We start from the raw sequence: 11757 nt of genomic DNA, 5'->3' as shown, positions 1-11757 counted from the left end.
TGGATATAGCTAACTCAACCTCATGAGACCTAACTAAATTTTCACAAAAAGACTTTTTATTTAAACATTACTAATTTTGTTTTGTTTTCCAGAGTCCTGACAAATTTTAAGTAAATAGCAAGTTTACCTGATCGCTGAGACCTAGAACCTTGGAATCTGCCAAAGCCCTGTTCAAATATCCTCCCTCTATATCCTCCCTCTAGGCTCAGGGACTATTGTGGAAGAGGGGACGTGTGAGATTGTAAGGGCCGATTCGGAGGGATGGAATTAGTTTAGACCCTCCAGATCAAGGAGGGGCACATAGAAGCCTAAAGGAATACTAACTGAAATGTTTTGTCTTTTCAGACCACATGCTGTAAAGATCCATCACAATCGTAAATTTTTTTCCTATTTCCTATAAGACTTAGAACTTTCTGAGCATAATTTTTCTCAGTTACAGATTTATACAAAAAGAGATATAATGGGTAACTTATCAGCCACCTTAACATAAATTACTAAAGACACTAAAATATTATGACACAATAAAAGTCTCTAAATTCCCTTAGCTTAAATATTAATGATGCTTATATTTGCTGCAAGCCTACCACTAAGCCCAAGAATATGGTAACTCAACACTTACAAGAAAATTAGTTTTGTAGCCTTACCTTTGACATTTTAGATTTTACTCTTGTGTCATCTAAAAGATTTTAAAGTGTTAATGAGTGCCTGTCTACCTCCGGTCCTGTTTGGCTTAAAACTATTTAATTGGCTGTAAGCCCCCTTTCGGCTTTTCAGTCCTCTTGGCCACAAGGGTCCCACCGAGGGACTGGATGGACCCAGGGCAGGTAGCCACACCACCCTGGAAACGGATGGGACAAAATAAAAGTTTGGCCATAGATGCTGTCTCTGACAGATCTTGGCCAAAATGGGGGAATTGTGAACTAAAATAAAATTTTAAGGCTCACCCCCCACCAGCTGACTAAATGGACCCCCTCGTGGCCCTCGTGGCCGAAGGAATATCCTAAAACTAAATTGCCTGCCAGGAGGAAGGTCAGACATGCCTTATCATGCCCCGGTCCCTTCTTGGGGACATCTTTTGTAACCCATTAACAAGCCTAAGGGTATTGAGGACTAAACTTTGATCTTTTTCTTTTGCTGGAAATTCCTTCCTAAAGAGGCCAGATGAGTCATGCCTACAAATGATAAAATCTCAGTAAACAGGTTTTCCATGACGTTGTTTACTTCCCAACTTGATTCTGGCATAACATCATGTAATAGATAAAAGACCCTCAAACATTCCTTTCAGCTAGCATCGTGTAATAGATTTAAAAAAACCCTCAAACATTCCTTTCAGCCGATTCCTGGTCTTTTGGACAAAACCTAACTCTTTCAGCCAATGGTCAACTAATGAATCCCTAAATCCACCTATGATTTGTAAGCCCCCCGCTTTGAGATGTCCCACATTTTTGGGCCAAACCAATGTATGCCTCCCATGTATTGATTTATGACTTTACCTGTAATCCCTGTCTCTCTGAAATGTATAAAACCAAACTGTAACCCAGCCACACTGAGTCCACTGCTCAAGATCTCTTGGGCGTGGCTCCGGGTCATGGTCCTGAAATTTGGCTCAGAGTAAATCTCTTTAAAATTATTTTACAGAGTTTGGTCTTTTTTCCATTGACATAGGAGTCTTTGAAATTTGTTCATGGAGCTGCTTATTACAAGACCAGAGATAATTGTTTTCTTCTTTGTTGGGTCTGGGCTTTAGGCAGATAAATGAACTTCAGAGAACAAATTTAGCCTGTGCTTTTACGGACACAGAGCCATGAGAGACAGGAGTGGGGGGAAGGTCAAAGAGACCTTGAGTCTTATTTAGTTCAGCATGTCAAAGTGCCTAATATTTTGGGCTATCGGTTTCTGAGCCCCAACGATAAAATCTCATTAGATGAAGCATCTACTGTTCAATACATGAGTGTGTATTTTCTGATACGTCAGAAAAAATTAAAGATCCAAAGTTTTCAAAAAGAAAAGAAAAATACTTTCAAGAAAACTTGGTAAAATTTAAAAAAAATTTTTAAATAGAACACAAGGGAATTTTTAGGTCTACCCATTCTTTTTAATATATGTACATTTTAGAAGAAGTGAAATTCGTAGTTTGATCACAGAATACTTACCAAAGCATTATTTAACATTTCTTTCTTGAATTGTTTTACCCATACATTAATTCTGCTTTCCTCATACACTTGGAAAACTATACCCTGTCTATGCTCCCCCACTGATCCAACCAATCAGTTATGCCAAATCCCTAGCCCCTTGCCCACCAAAATTCTCTTAAAAACCCCAGCCCAGAACTCTTTGGAGAAACAAATTTGAAGGGTTTCTCCCATCTCCTCATTTGGCTGCTTTCTCTGTTGCAACCCTTGTTGTCTCAGTGTATTTGTCTGATTACTGTTCAGTGAGTAAAAGAACCTGGTGGTCCTATAACATATATATTTGCCTTCCCACATTTGCTACTCCTAGAGACTCAGGGCCTTTTCCATTGTCTTTTCATTTCTCTAAAAATTTATTGTTCTTTATTGAAGATGTTCTATAAACTGAAGTTCTAAATCACATCTTTTGAGTTACTCATTTCTGGATACTCCCACATGTGACATGTAATATACATATGTTAATAAACTTGTTTGTTTTTCTCTTGTTAATCTGTCTTTTGTTACAGGGGCCCCAGCTGAGAACTCAGAAATGTAGAGGAAAAATAATGGAAGCATGGAAATAAAGGAAAAATCTTGAGTCCCTTCAAGGGAAAATCCAGACACCTTAGCTAGCATTGCGAAGTAAGTGGACAACCTGATGAGCAAGAAGATGGTAATAACAATAATCCTCCAACCAAGCCAGCACTATGAAGTGTTTTAGTTCCCCATGGAAATTAAAAGATAACATCTTAACATACGTTCTTGAGTTGTTTTTCAGAAACCTCCACCAGCTAGAAAATATAGATAAGGGGGAACTGAGGAACTGAACTCTAATCTCCTTTCTTTGTTCTAAGTTTCTATCTGAGGGGACTGGAGAGAGTCACACCCACCTCAGCACCACAACATCTTTTTCAGCTAATAGAGAATCTCTGAATCCACCTATGACCAGCACGGTCATTATCCCTTCAAGATATTCTGACTTTTTAGGCCAGACCCTCCAGGTGTTTACAGTTTTGCCTGCAATTTCTGCTTTCCTGAAATGTACCTGGCCTTTCAAAACCCTTGTTTGTAAGCCATTGGGGAGCATGGGTCTTAAGGGTTAGCTGCCCATACTCCCTGCTTGGTGCCATGCAATAAAGGCTGTTTTTTCCTACTGTAAACCTCTGTGTCAGTGTCTGGCCTTACTGTGTGCTGCCGGGTGTGTGGACCCCTTTGGTACAGTAACACTAAGCTAGTCTAACCATTTTGCTCGATTATCTCCATTGATTCTTAAAGTATCCGGTGGAGTGAATATTATTGTCTTCACTATCATTATAAAGATGAGGAAATTAAGACATAAACAACAAAAGTGACCATAATGAAGCCACAATTTAAATTCAGGCTTGTCTGACTGTAGAGACTAAGCTCTTAATTACTTTCCAAAGTAAGAGTCTACACAAAAACACTGAAATACAAAAGAAATAACATTTTAAATTATGTCAGGATTTATTATAATTTCTTTAGAGTTAAAAGGTTTCATAGTATATTCCTATGCATGTAAAAATATTAAATATATAAAAAGATTATTTTAATAGATAGATATAAACTTAATAGGGTAATCTTTGGACTATGATTTATAGATATTTTTCAGTTTGCCTAATCTGAATTTTCTAAATTTTTAACCATGTACATGAATTGCTTTGTAGTTATTCTGACATCAAGTGGTATATTACAATTCAATTCTGGCATTAACCATCTGGAGTTAGCCAGACCTCACCAGTTAAAGGGCACACTTCCCAACAAGATTGCCCCCACTTTAGACACCAGCTGCAAGCGGTGTTCCCAGGCCACTAGCACTTCGGAGCAACAGGCTCCAAATTCAAGGGTTTCCACTACTATCTCAGATTTGATAGTTTGCTAGAATGACTCACAGAATACAAGAAAGTGCTACACTTATGATTATAATTTTATCATAAAGGATACATTCAGGACCAGTCAAATGAAGAACACATAGGGCAAGTCCTGGAAGGATCCTGAAAGCAGAACAGACCTCTTCCCATGGAGTCAGAGGTCACCTCCCTAGCACATCTATGCATTCACCAACCAATAAATGTACTGATCTTCGTGTCAAGTTTTTATGGGGCTTTCATTATGTAGGTGTGATTGACTGAATCATTGGCCATGTGACTGAACTCAATCTCCAGGCTCCCTGAAGGCTGTTCTCACTCAGAGCACCTGACTCCTTAATCACATGGTTGGTCTTCCTGGTGATTAGCCTGCATCCTGAGTCATCTCATTTCTTATCAAAAATTCAGGTGTTAAACAAGGGTCTCATGAATAACAAAGACTTTTTTTTTTTGAGACAGGGTCTCACTATGTTGCCCAGGCTGGATTTGAACTCTGGGCTTAAGGGATCCACCCACCTCAGCCTCCTGAGTAGCTGGGGACTATAGGTGCACTCAACATTCTTATTACTGGGGAAATTCTAAGGATTTAGTGTCTCCCTTTCAAGAACCAAAGACAAAGGCCAAATTCTTTATTATACAACAATAGTAGAAAATGTATTATGTATATAAAATACATCTTACATATGATAGATGCATTATATATGCATATATAAAAATTTTGAGAACCCAAAAACTTCCCGTGTGCTAAAAAACAATATTTGGATTCATGGAAAGATTCACCAAGTTTTATCAATAACTAACACAGAATAAGAATGACAAAGATAATTGATTTAATATTGGTATTAAGTTTTCCAAGGACATGGAGAGAGAGAAACTAATCATGAATGTGGAAAAGTAATTTGAGAAAAAAGAATTCTGAATAAGATCGTGGAGTAAAGGTAAAACTTCCCTTCTGTCTGTTGTCAAAACCACAAGGGGGTTTAGGTCTAGGTCCAGTTGCTTGTCACACAAAATTCAATTATAAAGACAATGAGGATTGCCAAGGAAGAACGGAATCTTTAATACTGCAGATGTCTTGTCAGGAAATGGGAGAAGCTGCCTTAAATCCGTCTCTCTGACTAAGGGATATCATAGGCTTTTAAAGGAGGGGCCACATTCCTGGAGCAGGCAGTAGTGTCTCCGCACAAGAGGCTATGTGCATTGGGGGAAGGTTGTGGGGGATGGTGAATTTTGGGGTCAGGAAATCTGCCCTGGGACCTCAGAATCTCAACTCCTTTGTTTTATCTTTGTCCTTCCCTCAGTCAGGTAGGGGAAATTCCAGAGACAGGCCCTTCCTGCACTTTGTAGGGAGAAACCAGAGTAGGTTAGAAAGTCCTTGTTTCTAAGACAGCCTTTAAGGCCTTCCAATTCCCTATTAATTCAAAAGAGCTCAGCATGCTAAAGCCCCATACTTTATGTTATTGTTCTCTGAGCTCCAACAGACATTGATAAATATATTGCCACCCAAATGTTTCTTTCATCTCTTCTGAAAATAATTTTACATGGAGACTTGGTGGGGGGCATAGTTTTCCTTCTACCCTTCTAAGTTCTTTTCAGGGGCTATTGTATTACAGCAAGTGTTACAATGGGTGGTCCTGAGGACAAACCATGGAGAGTCAGAGAATCAAAGTTTATTAGCTGGCGGGCTCAGAGGGGTCTTGCCACCAAATTCTGAGCCCCGTCTACCCAATTTTTCCCACTTTTATTAAGTTGGGGTGGTCTGGGGGGTGGGGTATCAGGTGGCTAATGCCTGCCAGGTAATAGGTTAGTTGATGTGTCAGATAATAGGTTAGTATTATGTTGATGCACCAGGTAATAGATTTAGTGTTATGCTGATGTGCCAGGTAATAGATTAGTTGATGGGTCAGGTAATAGGTTAGTATTATTCTGATGTAGGTCTTCCATGAGGGGTGGGGGTCTCAGGTAGCTGATGTGCCAAGAAAGAGATGGGGGTTTTCCTTATCACCATAGAGTCTGGAAATTGACCTAGAACAACCCACTTGCATAGTCTAAGACTTAGGTCATGCAACTCCCAACTTTCCAATCAAAGTGGTTCCATGGTAACCTCTGAACCATGAGGGATGTCCCAATCTGGGCACTATAAAACAAGATGCAGACTGTAACCAGGTCCCTTTTTGGCCCCTTCATTTTGCTCTCCTTTTGCTGTGACAACAGGTCCAGTTATCATCTGTGGCATATGTATCTCACCCTATAAACCTATATCTTGCTCTTTGTCTATTAATCCAATCTCTCCTCAATAAACCTCATTCTTGTCCTTGCCTTACTTTGGTGCATCTTGTCATTCTTTGACCCTGAGCACACCAAGAACTGACATTTCAGACTGAAACCTGACAGAAAGGACAATAATTTCTCCTAGTACAGTAAAGAAGTTAATTATATTAAAGATGATACTGTCGGGGCTCAGAAAAACAACACCAAAAAATGAAGGCCTCAGAAGCAAAAGTTATTTTCTGACCTTCTGCTGCCTTTCATTCCTATTCTTCCCTGAAGCTAGCCATAAAAACTAGAAACCCTCTTCCACAAGGCAGGTCATAAAAACCAGAACCTCTTTTCCCCAAAGTCAGCAATAAAACCTGAAGATATTACTCTGACTTTCTATCCACCTTTCTTTGTAAAAACTGGCCATAAAGAAATTATCTGACCTACCTTGTTTGACTGTAGGTCATAAGGCCCCCATTCCAGAGAGAAGCCTTCTGCATAACCATGTAACAGAGGAGATGGCCTGAAAAAAATTGGCAAAAATATTTTCTGTCTCTTTAAAACATCTACCACTCCTTTTGGAGAACTAGGATCTGCATCTCTGCTCAGGACAGCAGTTGGGAGAGGCAGAGGAATGTCTTTTGTTCTTTATGCTACAGGAGATGGCTCAGCAGAAAGTGCGGGTGGGGAGGTCCTTCAGGGATACGGGAGGATCAGAATCACCAATGGTATTTGAACACCAATTGCCTGAAGCTGAATGCCCTACCTTTAAAAGCTCTGCTTATTATTAGGACAATGGCATTTTAGTCAGGAGTCTATCCTCATTTGCTGGCAAATTAATAAATCTCTCTTTCCTTCTCAAACCACTTGCCCTCATTCTTCCAATGTGGCCTTGGGGACAGGTGCTGAGCTTTTGATAACAACCAGAAAGAAGGGAATGCATGTTCAGAGAGGCAAAGAGGAGTTTAGACACACAGGCCTTGCTGAGTGTCCCCACTCAAGTCTATTAGCATTAGGTCATACCCTTTTTGTCCAATCATATTTCTACATGGCTGTCCATATTTTGTTTAAGCTTGTTGCTCCATGAATTAATATAAACATGTTTGCAGACAGGATTTGTCTTAGGAGTTTTGCAAGCTTTACCCTGAAGGAACATGTGAACATGTTCGTTTGCATTTCAAATGTTGTTGCATTGGGAAGGATGTCTCTGAAAGACAGTAGCGGCTGTATCCCACAAGGCGCCGCATTTCTCAGACCTGAAGGTTTGGATTTGCTTTGTAAAGCAAAGCAAATCTGTTAAAAATTACAGGATGAGAGCTGACAATGGAGTGCCCCCGGGAACAGACAGCTGCCCGAAAGGCTAAAAGAAGCCCTTGTTTTAACACTCTAGACTACCTGTCTCCATTCACAATAACCTAATGAATATGGAGCCAACATATCTCTGTTTAACCCCTCTGTTAAGTGATAAATTTACCTTAGAACTTAGAAGTTAACCTTTGAAAGATTTTATAACCATTTGTTCACGTAGATAGAATTAGTTAAAGGATCTGTAGAAGCCTTTTGAAAATCTGTTAACCTGAGAGGAACTACCTGTTGTTATGTAAATCTGTTACCCCTGGCAAGTAATCACTATTCCCTATAAGTTACCATGTAAGACCTCATTTGGGGCTTTTTGAGACCCACGGAGAAGGTCTAGGCCCCCTGAGATCCCGCTTTGCCTATAATCTTTATAAACTTATAAAACTATATCTTTGTCTCTGTGTATTCTTTATTTCTTTTATTTTCCATTTTTCTCTATTATTTTCTTATCCTTTGCAACTCTACCAAAGGGACCCAGTTTTTTGCTGGGAGCTTAGCTACCTCTCAACATAACCTAAACATAAAAATGGACAATTTCCCCTGTATCTTTGGGTCTTCATTAGGAAGGCTCCTGTGTATACATGTTAATAAATTTGTATGCCTTTTCTTCAATTAATCTACCTTTTGCAAGTTGATTTTTCAGCAAACCTTCAGAGATGAAAGGGTCTCCTTGACCTCTACAATACTTCATTGATAAGGAAAACCCCTTTCTATTACTTGGCACATCAGCCACCTGAGACCCCCACCCCTCACGGAAGAGCCCCGTCAGCATAACACTAATCTATTACCTGGCACATCAGCATAACACTAAATCTATTACCTGGTGCATCAACATAATACTAACCTATTATCTGACACATCAACTAACCTATTACCTGGCAGGCATTAGCCACCTGATACCCCACGCCCCAGACCACCCCAACTTAATGAAAATGGAAAAAATCGGGTAGACAGAGCTCAGAATTTGGTGACGAGACCCCTCTGAGCCTGCCGGCAAATAACCTTTGATTCTCCAACTCTCCGTGTGCCGCTCGGTTTGTCCTCGGAATCACCCACTGTAACACTTGCCCTAACATTATCACTTGGAAATAAATCAATAAATCTGACTGATTAATCAAAGACTCAGTCAACTATACTGAAATCCAATTCTGTTACCAAAAGCTTGGCACTTGTCCTGGCACTTGTCCTCAAGTGTAAGGATTGTTCTCAAGTGAAGTGGAAGATTGGAAAATTCCACTAAAGTGGAATTCTTAGAAATTCCACTAAAGTGGAATTCTTAGAAATTCCACTACTGGGCTTTTTTTCCCTTGCGATCCTTGCCTGGGCCCCCTCCTGACCTGCGACCTTCCCCTCATAAATCACCTGTAGCAATTAACGTACCAGGCTGTAAAGTAGCTTAGGGCTCTGCCTCACTAAAGTTAACCCTGTTGTTACCATGCCCCTCCTCCTTTCCTGCCCTGTGACCTTTCCCCTCATAAATCACCTGTAGCAATTAGTGTATCAGGCTGTAAAGTAGCTCAGGACCCTGCCCCACTAAAGTTAACCCTGTTGTAGCTGAGCCCCTCCTCCTTAAGCAGAGTGTATAAAAGACTGCAATGCTCTTTGTCTGGTGCTCAGAATTTGGGGGGAGCAAATTCCCCTCTGGGCCAATCTCTGGCTGGCACATAAAACCTGTTTTTGCCAGATCTCTAAGTGCGTCTCTTGGTCTATTCTGGGTCAGCCCTGCCGTAACACTCAAGGCCACTTCAGAAGAATGAGAACAAGTGGTTTGAGGACAAGGAAAGACAAGTTTTATGACTTTGCCGGCAAGAGAGGAGGATGGAGGCTCCTGTGTGAAATGTCATTCTCTTAATAATAAGGGAAAATACAGAGCTTTTAAAGGGAGGCCATTCAGCTTCAGGCAGTTGCAGTTCAACTACATTTGATGACTGTAATCTGTCCCATCTTCTGTAGCACAAATAGCAAAAGACTTACCTTGCCCCTCCCAATCATTGGCCTGAGGCTGGGATGAAGATTTTAGTTGTCAAAAAGGAATGGAGTATGCTTTAAAGAGACAAAATATTTTTGCCATTTTTTTCAGGCCATTCCCTCTGTTACATATTCCCCACTTTCAGTATTTCCCTTCCAAGCCCAAGTGCGGTGGCTCACACCTGTAATCCTAGCACACTGGGAGGCTGAGGCCGAGGATCATTTCAGCTCAGGAGTTTGAGACCAGCCTGCGCAAGAGCAAGACCCCATCTTTACTAAAAATAGAAAGAGATTAGCTGGACAACTAAAAATATATAGAAAAAAATTGGCCGGGCATGGTGGCACATGGTGGCACATTCCTGTAGTCCTACTACTCCGGAGGCTGAGGCAGTAGGATCGCTTGAGCCCAGGAGTTTGAGGTTGCTGTGAGCTAGGCTGATGCCACCGCACTCTAGCCCAGGCAACAGAGTGAGACTCTGTCTCAAAAAAAAAATAAAAAAATTTCCCTTCCATATCTATGTCAGGAGGGGTTACTACTCTATTACAATTCTGGATGTAACAAATAGATTTTAAAAACCATAATACCCAGTGATGATAAACATATATACCCAATAGTTACTGCTGACAAAAGTGAATGTAATAAAACCTTTGAGGAAAATGTAGTAAGTGAAGGAAATTAGAAATATTTTACCCCAAAATATATTTCTGTGATATATTTTGAGATGGCTTCCATGATCTCAGAGATAGAAGTGAGTTTGCAAAGCTGTCTTTTGTGGGGGGAAATTTGCATTGTAAAGAATCTCCATTAATGCAACCAGGTCTTTCCTTATGATCTAGAAAAGATTAACTGAGATTCTAATACCTTTAAAAATCTGAAAAGAAACATTTATCATCTAGTCTCTTTGAGGGCTGCTACCTGTGACGCTTTATCAAGGCATAACAAGACCATCTTTGCTAGCCAAGCTTCTTTTCTACCTCCCATAACCTGTCTTGCCACCCAAAACCTGTTTGGCTACAACCCAAGCTCTCAATCTTTAAAAACCTCTGTACCTCATTGAAGAATTCAGTTTTCACTCTTAAGGCTCCCATGTATACATGCTAAAATAAATTTTTGTGTCTTTTTCCCCAATTAATCCATCTGCTTCGTGTCATTGATTTTTCAGTGAATCTTTATGGCGCCAATGGCCTTGCTCCCTATGTAAGATTAATCAAAATGCCTGAAAATCTATATCCTTTGTGACAAAGCATTTCAATTTTAGGTTATCCTCAGGAAATAAATCACATGCTATTCTCCTTTAAAATAGGAAAAGAAGTTAGAAAGGACATTATTCTAAGTCCTAGAGCTAAATTCATAAGAAGAAATAACAAACAGGACCGGGCCTAGTGGCTCACATCTATAATTCCAGCACTTTGGGAGGCCAAGGCTGAAAGATCAGTTGAATCCAGGAGTTGGAGACCAGCCTGGGTAACATAGCAGACTCTATTTCTACAAAAAAATTTTTTAAATTACCTGGGCAAGCTGCAGCATGCCTACAATCCTAGCTACTCTTTAGGCTGATGCAGGAAGATCACTTGAACCCTGGAGTTCGAGGTTACAGTGGGCTGTGACTGCGCTAATGTACTCCAGTCTGGGAAAAAGAGCTAGATCTTGTCTCTCAAAAAAAGAAAAAAGAAGAAGAAAGGAAGAAAAGAAGAAAGAAAAAAAAGGAAGGAAGGAAGGAAGGAAGGAAGGAAGGAAGGAAGGAAGGAAGGAAATCACCTTTTTTTGGAAAGCTTTTTAGATAAGGGAAATTGATTAAAATATAATCAGTGTAAAGAAGTTGCAAAACGCCATATACAGCACTGCATACATTTGTTTGGAAAAATATGTACATTTATCATTGATTTGCTGAATAAAATATCTTAGTGGCTAGCAGTGGTGATGTCTGCGTGATGGGATTATTGATTGTCCTTTTTTGTACTTTCCACAATATTAATGTTTTCCTTTTGCATTCAAAAGCCATTTACTTTTTAAAGCCTTAAAGCATGCCAACAAAAAAGTGCTATATTACAAAACAGAACAAGGAAGGAAACTGAAAGCACAACTCCTCTTTTTTTTTTTTGGCGCGTTAGATTTC

Source organism: Propithecus coquereli, unplaced genomic scaffold (genome assembly GCF_000956105.1).
Source record: "Propithecus coquereli isolate 6110/MARCELLA unplaced genomic scaffold, Pcoq_1.0 Scaffold131, whole genome shotgun sequence".
Lineage (NCBI taxonomy): Eukaryota > Metazoa > Chordata > Mammalia > Primates > Indriidae > Propithecus > Propithecus coquereli.
The sequence above is the reverse complement of the archived record's forward strand: the minus strand, read 5'-3'. Positions refer to the sequence as shown.